This window comes from Neoarius graeffei, chromosome 17 (genome assembly GCF_027579695.1).
Source record: "Neoarius graeffei isolate fNeoGra1 chromosome 17, fNeoGra1.pri, whole genome shotgun sequence".
Taxonomy (NCBI): domain Eukaryota; kingdom Metazoa; phylum Chordata; class Actinopteri; order Siluriformes; family Ariidae; genus Neoarius; species Neoarius graeffei.
In genome coordinates, this window is record NC_083585.1 from 17563522 (window position 1) to 17579371 (window position 15850).

Below are 15850 nucleotides of genomic sequence, written 5' to 3' on the forward strand. Positions count from 1 at the left end.
TCCACTATCTTGGCCCCCCGTGATAGCTCCAGTGGCAAGGGAAAGACCAAGGCGACTGGCTCACGGTGGGGTTGCAGGGTGTCTAGTCTATGATCCTATGCTGGCACCCAAGTGCAGGTTTAACCACAGTGATGTGGCCCCTCACATGGTTTAGCCCACCTGCTGAAGTGGTGTACCGGGGTGTGGCATTTGGAGCCAGCATGCGAGAGATTAGGGGATGGATGAGGACCAGAGGTGCCTGTCCACCCTATGAGGTAGGGTGCAGCAGACAGGCCGCTGAAGGCCGCCAAAGGTCAGATCTCTACCCAGCACCCCCTACACCCCAGACATTATATGCAGGCACAGATGACCAACACCCGTTACTACCATCAGTCATCAGTAAACTGGAAAAGTATTGAATGAAGAGTAATGGTGGTAACGACCATTGATAACCTGTCTCTAAAATATGTCGTAGGGGATGGAAGCAATTTAACACCATCTACATGTTTGCCATGCTCTGATTTTCTTTTATTGACCAGGAAAATAATCTTGCAGTGTTAGATCCATGTAAAAAGGATGACCTGGACTATAGCAGTGTTGTCAATTTAACTTCCTCTTTTGGCTTTGACCTGGACCTGGAGCAGTTGAAGGAGGAGTGGGAGGACTTTCAGCTTATGCTAGATGATGTTGTGCCATGCAGGGCAAATGATGGCAAAAAAGTACCAATAGATGTATACAGGGCCGTTGACAGCTTTGGCTGGGCCCGGGACAAAATAATCTGAGTGCCCCCCCCAAATAATCTGAGTGCCCCCCCACACACACATATACGCGCACACGCACATCGCCACACAGCAACCACCCACACCCAACCCCTCTTTTTTTCAGTGTATTTTTTTGTCTTGTTTTTCATAAACGTCCTTTCCGTACTCGATTTAGAATGTTACAAAAAAAATTGACACTCTCCCAACCACGTAACATTAGCCTATCTGACCTGGGGGCTGACACGTTTATTACGGATAAACCAAAAGGATTACAACGTTCCCTGGATATAGAACTGGACCGAGAAGATTTCAAAATCTTAACGTGTAAGCAACAACAATAAAACAGAGGTTGTTTTATTCATTTAGGGCTTATTAGGCTACTTTCATTAATTGCGCTTTTCATACAGGCCTATCATTTTTCACTTGAGCAACGGAATTGTTTGAAGAGTATCCAGTCTAAGCGAAAGTTTAATGTTTTGCAACAGACTAACCTCAAAACACCCCATTTATAGCCCATTCGTTACATTAAACTCTATCTAGCTGGCAATTTCACATGCCGTCGTATCTACACGGGATGATTTCCAACAAAATAAGGTTTAATTAACAAGAGGCAGCGTTCCACGGGCTTTCAGCTAACCGGAGTCCAGCTCAGCGCAGCTCAGCAAGCGTGCCTAAAACATTTGGATATGATTGCGGGCCAATGTGCTATTCTTTGCTTCATTGAGATATATGCAACACAGTGTTATTAAACCGATATGTTTATGAAATAATTCAATGCCCTGTGCATTTCAGTGTTCACTCAGTGTACCCTGCTATCCCCTACTTTATAATTATGAATGGTGCGTCGCGCGTGCTGGGGTTACATTACCGGGCTGGAAAAAAGTTATCTGTGTCTTACCTGGCTCAGCTGCCCCACTGCCTTCACCACCTGCTGCATCATCTGAATCTTTTCTAAAATATCTATGCAGTGAGCCCCTGAGGCTCTTGGCTTCTTCATCTCTTTTTCTCTTTTCTTTTCTTTGCTCCTGACTTGTGCATGTTGGCAAACGGGCTCGCACGCTTATTGTCGAAGCGTTATGATGGAATAGTGCCGTGTTATTTGGCGCCTTAATCAAAGACCAAACCATTTCTGCATTAGGGGTGGTAGGTGGGTTCTTGAATCTATTTTCAAAGACAATAAAGGCAAAAGAACCAGAAATCATTCATTGAATGCAAATATAGCACATTTTTCTCCCCCAAATCAACACATTTTGAAATGAAACAGAATGATTAATGGCATCTTCATGAGGGACCAGTTCTGGGCCCCCCCTCATGCCTGGGCCCGGGACAAAATACCCGGTTGTCCCCCCCCTGTTGACGGCCCTGGATGTATATTGGGGAAAGGTCTTTGATGTAAAAACTGCTCTGGGTGTTGCCAGGTTTCCAATGCTGAAACGACTTTTTACTGCTTTGCTGTGCCTCCCACATAGCAATGCAGATAGTGAGAGGGCTTTTTCATTGGTTAGGAACATTCATACTGAGTACAGAAAAAAATATGGCTGCTGACACATTAACTGCATATCTGCAAATTAAAATGAAGTGTGATGAGGAGCTACAACTGCGACCCAAGCAGTGATATTATAGCTCGTGCCAAATCTGCAACATCTTTGTACAACAAAGAACACTCCAAAAAGGAACAAGATTTAAATTCTTGTTATAAATTACTGCGAAGATTTTCAGTTTAACTTCATAATTTATTAATATTTTCACTCATCCTTGTTTGCATAATATACTTGATGTGGTTCAGTCATCTTTAGTTGGATCTAACACTGCTTGTGGTGTCAACACTTTTTTCTCAAATGGAACTTTTACTAACCTTCATTTACTGTTTGACATGATTATATATAATTTATTACATGTAACCTACTATTTTAATTTGCATACCTACTTAGTACTGCTGTTATATTTCAAGTAATTTTCTTTGGCGGAATGTAACATTGTAGGTGATGTCAACACTTGTCAAATAGAACTTTGTGTAATTTTTATGAACTATTTAATATTAATACATTTTATTTGCAAAATTTACATCAATAATTCTGGTATTACTGATACAATGTATATTAAATAATTAAGTTTATAGTTCAGTCATTCTCTAATTGTTTACTTGACTGTACATATAGTCCTTTTTAATTCAGTTGTTTTGTCTGGATCTAAAATTTCTTTTTATTCAGTACATGCTTATTTGATCCCTTTAACTTGATGCAGTGTGATAAATATGCCTATTACAATAGGAGTGTATAATGTGGAATAAAACAATCTGTGATTTGGATTATATATTGGAATTTTTTCTCATGTATAAGGGCTCATGCGTGTATGTAAGGGAAAAATACAGATTTTGTAAGGGCATGGGTAACTAAAGGTTGACATGTACGCATTAACGACATTTCACAGACGCTCTTATCCAGAGTGATGTACAACATACCCAGAGTAGCCTGGGGAGCAGTAGAGGGTTAGGTCAAGTCAAGTCAAGTTTATTTGTATAGCGCTTTTAACAATAAACATTGTCGCAAAGCAGCTTTACAGAATTTGAACGACTTAAAACATGAGCTAATTTTATCCCTAATCTATCCCCAATGAGCAAGCCTGTGGTGACGGTGGCAAGGAAAAACTCCCTCAGACGACATGAGGAAGGAACCTCGAGAGGAACCAGACTCAAAAGGGAACCCATCCTCATTTGGGTAACAACAGACAATATGACTATAACATTAACAGTTTTAACATGAAGTCAGTTTCGTTGATGTTATAAACTCTTCATTGATGGAAACTTGAGTGCAAAACTGTTCATGACAATGGCAGTCCTAAAATTAGCAAGTCAACTGTAGTCTTCAGCCATAAAAGCATTACTGTCAGTGTCCAGAGCGTCTTCCAAGTGCGACTTTCAACTGTCCATATGGGGCCACCCTCCACAGGAGCGATGCGATGAGACTCCAACCAGACACAGGGCACCAGGATGGATCAGACAGGTCCGAGGAGCAGAAGAGGTCAGCATCTCGATCCCAGGACCGACATGTAACTCTGAGGGACAGATTGGGGGGGGGGGGGGGGGGGGGCACAGGTTGTTAGGTATGGCCAATGTCACCTGAATAAGTAGGAACAGTATACATATTGCACTGAGTACAAGCAGGGACTCTGGCAAAACTAACTATGACAGCACAACTAAAAGGGGAGAGCCAGAAGGTAACACAGGCATGAGGGAGCCCTGGGACATAAAGCAACCAACCACGACACCGTCAACAAACTCGAGTGAGCAAGCGAGTGGGGGACTGACAGCATCCATACATCCCAGTTTACCAAAACACTCTATGTCTGAGGACTCTCCAGATCTACTCCTTTACCTCATAAACACCATTAACAAATGGCTTGACTAAACAGATATGTTTTCAGTCTAGACTTAAATGCTGAGACTGTGCCTGATTCACGAACATTACTTGGAAGGTGCCTTGCTCAAGGGCACTTCAGCCATTCCTGCTGGTCCAGGGAATCAAACCAGCAACCTTTTGGTCCCAAAGCTGCTTCTCTAGCTATTTGACCATGGCTTCCTCCGTATCCGTATTTTGGAAGTATCCAACCAAAAAATCCCATCCCTCTCCCCAAAGCCACTCTTCCAAAATACATGGATGAGCACTGCATGACTACTGTTGGAGGACGAGTCCATGAGATAGAGCTTTGGAGATAGGAGTGTAGCACATTGTTGTCATATTCAACAACGTCATGTCATTCACAGATCAGAAAACACCTAAAATGTTTGCTTGTCCTCACTAATACTCATCTCTAGCTTTAGCAGTATGTCAGCCTCACCTTGTGAAAGAATCCAGTCAGGCACAGTGAGTGTATGGGCGGAGTGGGCACCAGTAGGCAGGTACAGTATACAGGGAGATATTAAGTCATTAAGATATTATGATGAGATATTAAGTCATAATTCTGAGAAAATGTTATCATTATTATGCAATAGTAAGTCATTATTAACTAGTTATTAACTGAGTCCGAGGTCTTTACGGGAAAATATCAGACCTCGGAGCCTTAGGCTCGGTCCGTACAAAAAGACCGAGGTCTGATATTTTCCTGTAAAGACAAAGCAAGCAAGGTTAATAAGGAGTTTATTATATGGCTTTTTAATTTCTAAGATTAAAATAGACAGTCATTATAATGAGGCATGATGCTACTTTCAGTCACGTCATATTTCTAACGTAATTGAGTCACGCATGCAGAATAAACGGCTAGCGGTATCAAAACTGAATTTCTGTTAGTGGTTAGCGGTTTCTGAAAGCTCTTCATTGCTCATTTCTTGAATAACTCAGTGACTCTTGTTTGTATTTTGTGTTTCTCCCATTTTTGATTTCCAGTTAATCTTTTTTTGTCCTTTTGCTTTTGTTTTTGTTTGTTTTTTGCAACATTGAAAGCTGGCACCTTGGAAAGAAAGCTTGTAATCGCCTACAGGCATTACAGGAAAATACTACCCGCCAAGGAACCAATCAGAGCGCACAGTTTTACCAGAAGTAGCTTGTGCCATATAATAATATGACATAATAGTAAGTCACAAGTATGACATAGTAGCTCATAATTATGAGATATTAAGTCATTAAGAAAAGACTGGGTGGTGCGGTGGTTAGCACTGTCACCTCACAGCAAGAAGTTTCCGTGTTCAAACGCCACAGCTGACCTGGGCCTTTCTGTGTAGAAAAAGTTTGCACGTTCTCCTTGTGTCTATGTGGGTTTCCTCCAGGTGCTCTGGTTTCCCCAACAGTCCAAAGACATGCAGATTAGGAAAAATTACCCAGACACTGGGGTTGTACAAGTCAGTGCATACTTAGTGTCAGTCCCAAGCCCAGATAGATTGGGGTGGGTCCTGTCAGGAAGGGCATCTGGTATAAAAATCTATGCCAAATCAAATTTATGGATCATAAATTGGGGTCAGGCAGCACGGTGGTTTAGTAGTTAGCACTGTTGCCTCACAGCAAGAAGGTTCTGGGTTTGAGCCCAGTGGCTGATGCGGGCCTTTCTGTGTGGAGTTTGCATGTTCTCCCCGTGTCTGCATGGGTTTCCTCCGGGTTCTCCGGTTTCCCCCAAAGACATTCAGGTTAGGTTAATTGGTGGCTCTAAATTGACAGTAGGTGTGAATGTGAGTGTGAATGGTTGTCTGTGTCAGCCCTGTGATGATCTGGAGACTTGTCCAGGGTGTACCCCGCCTCTTGCCCATAGTCAGCTGGGATAGGCTCCAGCTTGCCTGTGACGCAGGATAAGTGGCTACAGATAATGGATGGATGGATGGATGGAAATTGGGATTGCTGTGGCGATGAAAAAGAAGTCATTAAGATGAGATATTAGTGGAGCTCCAGTGGAGCACCATACCGAAGAAAAAATGGTAAACCCATCGAGTCGATTTTTTGTGGTTTGTCCGTGTACGTGTACCACCAGTCATACACACTGCCTAGTGGCCAGTGTTAGTAATTACCACTCATACACACTGCCTAGTGGCCAGTGTTAGTAATTACCAGTCATACATACCGCCTAGTGGCCAGTGTTAGTAATTACCAGTCATACATACCGCCTAGTGGCCAGTGTTAGTAATTACCAGTCATACATACCGCCTAGTGGCCAGTGTTAGTAATTACCAGTCATACATACTGCCTAGTGGCCAGTGTTAGTAATTACCAGTCATACATACCGCCTAGTGGCCAGTGTTAGTAATTACCACTCATACACACCGCCTAGTGGCCAGTGTTAGTAATTACCACTCATACACACCGCCTAGGCGGCACGGTGGTGTAGTGGTTAGCGCTGTCGCCTCACAGCAAGAAGGTCCTGGGTTCGAGCCCCGTGGCCGGCAAGGGCTTTTCTGTGTGGAGTTTGCATGTTCTCCCCGTGTCCGCGTGGGTTTCCTCCGGGTGCTCCGGTTTCCCCCACAGTCCAAAGACATGCAGGTTAGGTTAACTGGTGACTCTAAATTGACCGTAGGTGTGAATGTGAATGGTTGTCTGTGTCTATGTGTCAGCCCTGTGATGACCTGGTGACTTGTCCAGGGTGTACCCCGCCTTTCGGCCGTAGTCAGCTGGGATAGGCTCCAGCTCGCCTGCGACCCTGTAGAAGGATAAAGCGGCTAGAGATAATGAGATGAGATGAGACATACCGCCTAGTGGCCAGTGTTAGTAATTACCACTCATACACACCGCCTAGTGGCCAGTGTTAGTAATTACCAGTCATACACACCGCCTTGGCAGCACGGTGGTGTAGTGGTTAGCGCTGTCGCCTCACAGCAAGAAGGTCCTGGGTTCGAGCCCCGTGGCCGGCAAGGGCCTTTCTGTGCAGAGTTTGCGGGTTCGAGCCCCGTGGCCGGCAAGGGCCTTTCTGTGCAGAGTTTGCATGTTCTCCCCGTGCCCGCGTGGGTTTCCTCCGGGTGCTCCGGTTTCCCCCACAGTCCAAAGACATGCAGGTTAGGTTAACTGGTGACTCTAAATTGAGCGTAGGTGTGAATGTGAGTGTGAATGGTTGTCTGTGTCTATGTGTCAGCCCTGTGATGACCTGGCGACTTGTCCAGGGTGTACCCCGCCTTTCGCCCATAGTCAGCTGGGATAGGCTCCAGCTTGCCTGCGACCCTGTATTTCATTTTTATGAAATAATAATAATTATAACATTTCATAATTATGAGATATTGTCATTAAATCATAATTCTGAGAAAATGTTCTGATTATTGTGAAATAGTAAGTCATAATAATTGTCTTGATTATGAGATACGTTCTCATTATTATGACACTATGTGACTTCATTTCCTTTCGTGTGGCGGAAACAGGCTTCCAGATGCAGGAGATGAGAGAATTCAGCACAGGATTCAAGGCTTTTGTTTTCTTTTGGCAGGAAAAAAAACAGTCGTAATTATAAGAGTGAGGAGCCACTGGGAGCTCTGTAAACATCCGGGTTCTTTTCCTCACTTCACATCTGATTAGTGCCGCCGCGTGCACGACAACTCGGACAGACAGGGCTGAGGTCATGACGTAACGCAAACCTGCTCCGACGTGACGTGCACGCGCCGCTTGCCTCGCAAGCATCATCCGTATTTTCCGCTCAGACACGCCCACAAGCGCGCGCACGAGAGGGGGACTTTTCCAGCTGGTTGCGCGCGTGCTGCTTAATGTTGCTGATTTCCGTCGGTCGCTTTGATAATAAGGACAGAAATAATCAGGAGCGGGAGGGTCCGGGAGCTTCTCAAGCAAGCAGGCCGGAAGGAAGGCAGGCGAGAATATGGCACCGCGCTCAGGTGAGTTGTTCTGTAATAGCAGGTGCAGAATGGACAGTAAATCCTCGAGGTGAGAATAACTTTGACTTCTGTAGGCGCATTATTGGATCCACCAGGTGCAGTTTGTGTCAGTAAAGGCCTGGGGTGTTCATGAGGGACACAGCTGTGGAAAAACTGATGTCTTCCTTTTTTTTTTTTTAACACACCTAATTAAACCAGTTAGGATCCTGGCAATTGAATGAGCTGAATTAGTTGTGTTTCAGTGTAATTTTCTTTCATTCATTCATTCATTCATTCATTCATCTTCAGTAAACGCTTTCTTGGCCAGGGGTGGTGGAGTACAACCCTGATTCCAAAAAAGTTGGGACAAATTGTAAATAAAAACAGAATGCAATGATGTGGAAGTTTCAAAATTCCATATTTTATTCAGAATAGAACATAGATGACATATCAAATGTTTAAACTGAGAAAATGTATCATTTAAAGAGAAAAATTAGGTGATTTTTAAATTTCATGACAACAACACATCTCAAAAAAGTTGGGACAAGGCCATGTTTCCCACTGTGAGACATCCCCTTTTCTCTTTACAACAGTCTGTAAACGTCTGGGGACTGAGGAGACAAGTTGCTCAAGTTTAGGGATAGGAATGTTAACCCATTCTTGTCTAATGTAGGATTCTAGTTGCTCAACTGTCTTAGGTCTTTTTTGTCGTATCTTCCGTTTTATGATGCGCCAAATGTTTTCTATGGGTGAAAGATCTGGACTGCAGGCTGGCCAGTTCAGTACCCGGACCCTTCTTCTACGCAGCCATGATGCTGTAATTGATGCAGTATGTGGTTTGGCATTGTCATGTTGGAAAATGCAAGGTTTTCCCTGAAAGAGACGTCATCTGGATGGGAGCATATGTTGCTCTAGAACCTGGATATACCTTTCAGCATTGATGGTGTCTTTCCAGATGTGTAAGCTGCCCATGCCACACGCACTAATGCAACCCCATACCATCAGAGATGCAGGCTTCTGAACTGAGCGCTGATAACAACTTCGGTCGTCCTTCTCCTCTTTAGTCCGAATGACACGGCGTCCCTGATTTACATAAAGAAATTCAAATTTTGATTCGTCTGACCACAGAACAGTTTTCCACTTTGCCACAGTCCATTTTAAATGAGCCTTTGCCCAGAGAAGACGTCTGCGCTTCTGGATCATGTTTAGATACGGCTTCTTCTTTGAACTATAGAGTTTTAGCTGGCAATGGCGGATGGCACGGTGAATTGTGTTCACAGATAATGTTCTCTGGAAATATTCCTGAGCCCATTTTGTGATTTCCAATACAGAAGCATGCCTGTATGTGATGCAGTGCCGTCTAAGGGCCCGAAGATCACGGACACCCAGTATGGTTTTCCGGCCTTGACCCTTACGCATAGAGATTCTTCCAGATTCTCTGAATCTTTTGATGATATTATGCACTGTAGATGATATGTTCAAACTCTTTGCAATTTTACACTGTCGAACTCCTTTCTGATATTGCTCCACTATTTGTCGGCGCAGAATTAGGGGGATTGGTGATCCTCTTCCCATCTTTACTTCTGAGAGCCGCTGCCACTCCAAGATGTTCTTTTTATACCCAGTCATGTTAATGACCTATTGCCAATTGACCTAATGAGTTGCAATTTGGTCCTCCAGCTGTTCCTTTTTTGTACCTTTAACTTTTCCAGCCTCTTATTGCCCTGTCCCAACTTTTTTGAGATGTGTTGCTGTCATGAAATTTCAAATGAGCCAATATTTGGCATGAAATTTCAAAATGTCTCACTTTCGACATTTTGATATGTTGTCTATGTTCTATTGTGAATGCAATATCAGTTTGAGATTTGTAAATTATTGCATTCTGTTTTTATTTACAATTTGTACTTTGTCCCAACTTTTTTGGAATCGTGGTTGTAGTTAACACTGTCGCCTCAGTTCTGGGTTCGAGAACCAGCGGCCGACAAGGGCCGTTCCTTTCTGTGTGGAGTTTGCATGTTCTCCCCGTGTCCGCGTGGGTTTCCTCCGGGTGCTCCGGTTTCCCCCACAGTCCAAAGACATGCAGGTTAGGTTAACTGGTTACTCTAAATTGACCGTAGGTGTGAATGTGAGTGTGAATGGTTGCCTGTGTCTATGTGTCAGCCCTGTGATGACCTGGCGACTTGTCCAGGGTGTACACCGCCTCTCGCCCATAGTCAGCTGGGATAGGCTCCAGCTTGCCTGCGACCCTGTAGGACAGGATAAGCAGTTACGGATAATGGATGGATGGATGGATGGCCGGGGTGTGTTGGATCTCGAGCCTGTCATGGGGACTGAGCTGAAGGTAGGAATACACCCTGGGTAGGACTCACACACTCACTGAGGGGCAATTCAGTGTCCATGGAATGTTTTTGGATGGTGGAAGGAAACCAGAGAACGTCGAGGAAACCCAGAGAGAATATGCATAATTTCCCACAGAACGACAGTAACCCACCCTGTGTCTGAAATCACTCAATCATTCACTACTCTCTACATAGGGAATTAGTATATACAGTGAGCTCACTGATAAAATGAGAACGCTTTCGGACACTATTCCGCTGCGCCGTTATTTACGTCATTACTGTTGCACAATTAAAACGTGCCGGATCATTCGGCTGGTGGGTTTTCAAAATAATAAATCCATATTACACTGAGCGTATTTCCCTACACTAATAAATACAAAGGACTTTGTGTCCGCTGCGTCTTTCAGTTCTTTTAAATCAAGGCTGAATACTTTTCTTCTTTGCTGCTGCCTTTTATTAAATCAATTATTACATTTTATTTTGGACTCCCCATATCCAGCGGCACATGACGTGCAACATACGGCATTCCAGAAAGCTGCTGCTCCATCTAGCCTGTCACATGCTGAAGACCATCCTGTCCGCAGTGGCTCCATGCGGTTCTATCATGCAGAATGCAGTGGATCTAGGGGAGTAAACCCCGATTAAAAAAAATCAAGGTCAGTCCCTGCTTGGGTGCCCAACTGACCCCTTGTTCAGTTTGCCTCTGCTGTTTCGCCATGGTGATATGCGTAACAACATGTTTCCACTCCACGGCAATACAGTCAGAGGAACACAAGCACAGAAAACGGCAGCCTGCTTGCCCACAGCACAGCAACCCTTACTGTGGAACCTATTACCCGCTAAAGACCCTTTATTGATCAAGCACAAACTGAGGGCGTCCGAGGGTCCCCCATCATATGACGGGGACAATAAGTAAATAAGTTATTAAATCAAATTTGAGGCTTTTGATTAATTCCTCGCTCTGCACTGTAACTTTTATTCTTGTATTTTATGTCGTTCTATTTTAACTTATTTTCTATTCTCTTACTTAATTTAAATTAAACTTTAATTGTACTTGAATATCCGTTTATAATGTATTTCTTCCTCCATCCATTCATCCCGAACACACCTTTTTTTTCTTTCAGCATGACCGCAATGCATGATGGTATATACGGTATTGCTTGATTAGTGACCATTAGTTGTACGCTACTTTTCATGATGCGTTGTGGGATACTTTGAGTGCACTGTACAGGGTGTAATAATTCTCACTATGCATTCGGACAGCACTACAAAATGGCGAGCTCACTATATAGTCCACTGTATAGTGAGTAGGGAGCGATTTCGGATACAGGGCCAGTCTCAAAATCGAGCTCGGGAACCTGAAAGCTGTAAAGTGGCGACGCTACCCGCTGCACCACCGTTCCACTGACATTTTACACAGTTAAAATAACCTATATTGAATAATAATTATATTACATTATAGCTAAAGTACTAAAATGGCTTGTGGTCATTTTACAGTTTTATCTCCATAAAGAATGCAAGGATCTATATGTAAATTATTATGTGAAATATGTTACATTACAGGCATTTAGCGGATACACTTATCCAGAGCGACATGTATGTAAACTGAAGATGCAACCAAGCAAAGTTTACTGTCAAATTTACAGAACTTTAATTTTCCCCAGTTTCCAGTACACCTGTGTGAGCTCGTCTGTGTTCTTGATTTCTGGATGTATTGGGAGCTGGAGATCGACCCAGATCTATCCAGATAGCTCCTCTTTGGATTTTGCGTTTCAAGAGTGCATTAAAAATATATATATATTTAGTCACTGCCTAAAAGCGGAGCTCCTGATGAGTGAATGAGCAAAATATTCACAAGGGCACACAATCAATCTGAATAGAATAATATTACAGCACCTGAAATATGTCATGTATTTCACGTCAATACATTACTGCATTGTCTTGACAGTGAGACCAATAATGACCTCCACATCACCGTCACGATACATATGTATTCCTTTCTTTGACACCGCATGCTATGCGCCAGAAACAACACCACAACATTTATGATGGTGTGACTCTGCTGGGTGCCTGGTGGACAGCAGTGAACCAGCGCTTTCACTTTACATCATTACTGTATAGTTACCATCCAGTATCCAACTTGATATGTCAAACAACTGTCTGGTTACATCTGTTACGTCCATGCGTATTGGAGCTCGGAATGCACAGCCGCAGATTGCAAAGCATGTGCATGCCATTAGGACGTAATACCCTGCACCTGTTCCTGATTAGAGTGCAATCACAGCGCATACATATAAGTAACACACAGACTTTGCGAAAGCCTTGTTTTGGATCACTTTTCTGGTTTTGACCCTGTTTTGTCTTTTTGGACTGTGAGTATTGTATTCCCTCTGTTATCCTGTCTGTGCCTCGCTCAACCGCTGCCTGTTTCTCGACTCTGCCTTTGCCTCCGTTTTGGATCTGTTTGCTAGCGCGTTTTCAATTCCGCACATACATCTGCCTACCGCCCTTAACATGACCGTAACTGTCAACTGTCCAACAAGGTAGTGGACTAATAAACTGTTTTAACTAGTTTTATATGAAATTGTCATGAATATTTTCTGTAAAATGTGTTAGGAAATAATCTCGCGTTATAAAAAAAAAACAATTAAAAATAAGTGCTGGATAAATACCCGTCTATCTTATGTAAATAAAGATACAGACTTTGTTGTCCGGTGGTCAACTGTATGAGATACATTGCCTTGCACTTACGATCAGGTTCCCTGTGGTGGTACACGCATGTCATTTTGTACGCATCAAAAATCAGCTTTACCATATTCTTTTAAGTATGGGGCTCCATTCTGTCTGTATGTCTGAATCTCAGACTGACTCAGGAGGAGACGGCTGTTCCTTATATACAGTCCCTTAAACGAATATTCAGCCCTGTTGAGCTCTTCAGCTTTACAACCTAGAACTGAAATGGACCTATTTGGGATTTTTACCTTTGATTTCCATAAATGAGCACATTATGGCAGCAAACAGCAATTTTCAGTTTTGTCCTATTCTGAATCTGATTCGAAGCTTTGATATTCAGAGCACAACTTAAACTATTTAGAGAAAAAAAGTTTTGCAGATTTAATTCCCACCCACCAGACAGTTCTGATGCATCACATGATGCGTACTGAAGGCTTTCTCTCCTGTAAGGCACATGACACCAGCCAGCCGCATCTTGCAACATCAGGGGGTGGCGTAACGCATGGAGGAAAGCGCTATCCGCCCACCTCCATATACATTCGCTCGCAGAAGGCTATGATTGGCTAGTGTTAGGGGATGAATACTTTTCTGTTGCACCACTCGGGATACGACATACAAGCTAAATTAAGTCAGTTTTAGTTTCAGCTATACTATAAATACAGGTGTGCAAAAAATATTTTCTTCTATTAATCATTTTTTTATTAGTCTGTTTTTACATCTGTAAAATTTATTGATCAATCTTTTAGGCTAATATGGATTTTTTTTTTTTTTAAGTGAAAAGTTTTCAAGGTTCATTTCCTCTATGATTAAACATAGCCAGAGAATTAAAAACAACGGGCTCTGCCTAGTCCCTCCCCTTTAGTTGTCACTTTCTTGGTTAACTTTTGCTATATCGTATTTCATATCTCATTCCTGCTGGAATCAAATTGTTAGCTTGTGAATCCGAATCAAATTGGGGCATCTGTGCCAATACATTACAGGCATTTAGCAGACGCTCTTATCCAGAGCAGCCTGGGGAATAGTTAGGGGTTAAGTCCCTTGCTTAAGGGCACTTCAACCATTCCTGCTGGTCCAGGGAATCAAACCAGTGACCTTTTGATCCCAAAGCTGCTTCTCTAACCATTAGGCCATGGTTTCCAATAGCCAGGCCTAACTACAAAATGTGGAAAAAATTTAAGCGGGTGAATGCTTATGCCGTATGATAATCTACCGTGCATTCATACAGTAGCAGCCATCCATGCCAATTAATGGACATTTAATATCTAATCTAATTCAGCAGTTGTTGATGTATTAGAAAAGTAAATCTCGGCCAGCTCAGAAGGCCTGGAGTAAAGTTTATTCCATATGAAATGGTTCGACAGCTTGTTCCATCTGAAGCATCTCAGTGGTGGGTGAAACTTATTCTTCAGTGGATGAAGATGGAGAGGAGGTAATCCTGTCGCTTAGCAACCAAACATTCATCAACTTCCATGGACTCCCATACCACGATGACAGACGCAGCTCTCCTCCAAACCATGAAGCCAATCATGAATTTCCCTGTAGATTAGTACAACGTAAAAGCTCCTCAGGAGTTGAATGTTGGAATTTGCAATGCAAATTTAGAGCCAGAGTGGATGCACGGATTGAAAATATATTACGGCATTATGACTGCATGTAAAGGAAGGCTGCACTGGGTTCAGTGCCTCATTTAACTGTTCGCTGTACTTGTGTAGTTCCTCTGCAGGTATACAGTGATCCTTAAATACCCGGTGTACTAATTCACACTCGATCACTTGTACTGTATTGTAACATGGAGCCAGTGTTTAGATCCAACCATTTGTCTTGGCAAATATGCTCAACCCAACAACCTATACATGTGACCTGTCTTAATCACCAAATCCGTCAGGGGCGAGTGACGTCCTCGCATGCAGAGATACAGTACAGGTCCGTCTCAATGGTGTCTAGCTTGAGCCTGTCTACTGATGGATATTCTCTGCTGTATTATCAGCTGCTCATGTCTGAAATGCTTAGCCAGGTGAAAAACATAACTGAATGCTCCTTCGGAGCGAGGGAATGCTGATTTACCTCCGTCCGTCTGTATCTCCATTCATCCGAAACACCCTTTTTCTCAACAACCACAAATCATAGCCACTTGGTACCAAACTTCAGCTCGGGGTTCTATACCGTGTGCACCGTTTTCAGGTCTGTCGCACATCGACTTCCTGTTTACCGTCTGAATGTATTTGCAAAACATATAGTGTGGATTTACTAAATTTTTGTAACATTTTTCTCAGCAACTACAAATCACAACTGCTTGATATTTGGTACCGAGCTTCAGCTTGGGGTTCTATACCGTATATCCCGTTTTCAGGTCTGTCGCACGTCGACTTCCTGTTTACCGACTGAATGTATTTACGAAAGGTGGATTTTGACGCTATTTCAAGAAACAAAATGCGATTTGAAAATGGCAGTTTCCCAGGATGCTATGTGAAATCCCTGGGGAGAGACACTGCTCTTTACTGACTTGTTTCAGGGTTCATTATTTGTTGAAGGCAACATTCATAATAAGTGTCCTATTCCTTCGATTGCTTGCATTCTGATACAAGCGAGAGCAGGGGGATACGGAAATGAGCAGTAGCTCACAGTTGACCTTGTTGATTAATGATGTAATCATCTTAGTGTAGTTATATACAGTGTTTTTGTATGCTGATTAACAAAATGTGAAAAAGAAATAACTGCAAGTTACGTAGCTGAGACACTGCTGGACGTTCCACAAAATTATTTTTTTA

At 43.0% G+C, this 15850-nt stretch overlaps 1 protein-coding gene across 3 annotated transcripts in view; it reads left to right on the forward strand.

The window, feature by feature from the left end:
- The first annotated feature begins 7876 nt into the window (after positions 1-7876).
- The window catches only part of arhgap32a (Rho GTPase activating protein 32a), a 79330-nt gene continuing 71356 nt past the window's right edge, over positions 7877-15850 (forward strand). For all 3 annotated transcript variants that reach the window (XM_060943803.1, XM_060943806.1, XM_060943804.1), the window contains exon 1: positions 7877-8031. The gene's annotated coding sequence lies outside the window, so the exon portion shown is untranslated. The remainder of the gene's footprint in view (positions 8032-15850) is intronic.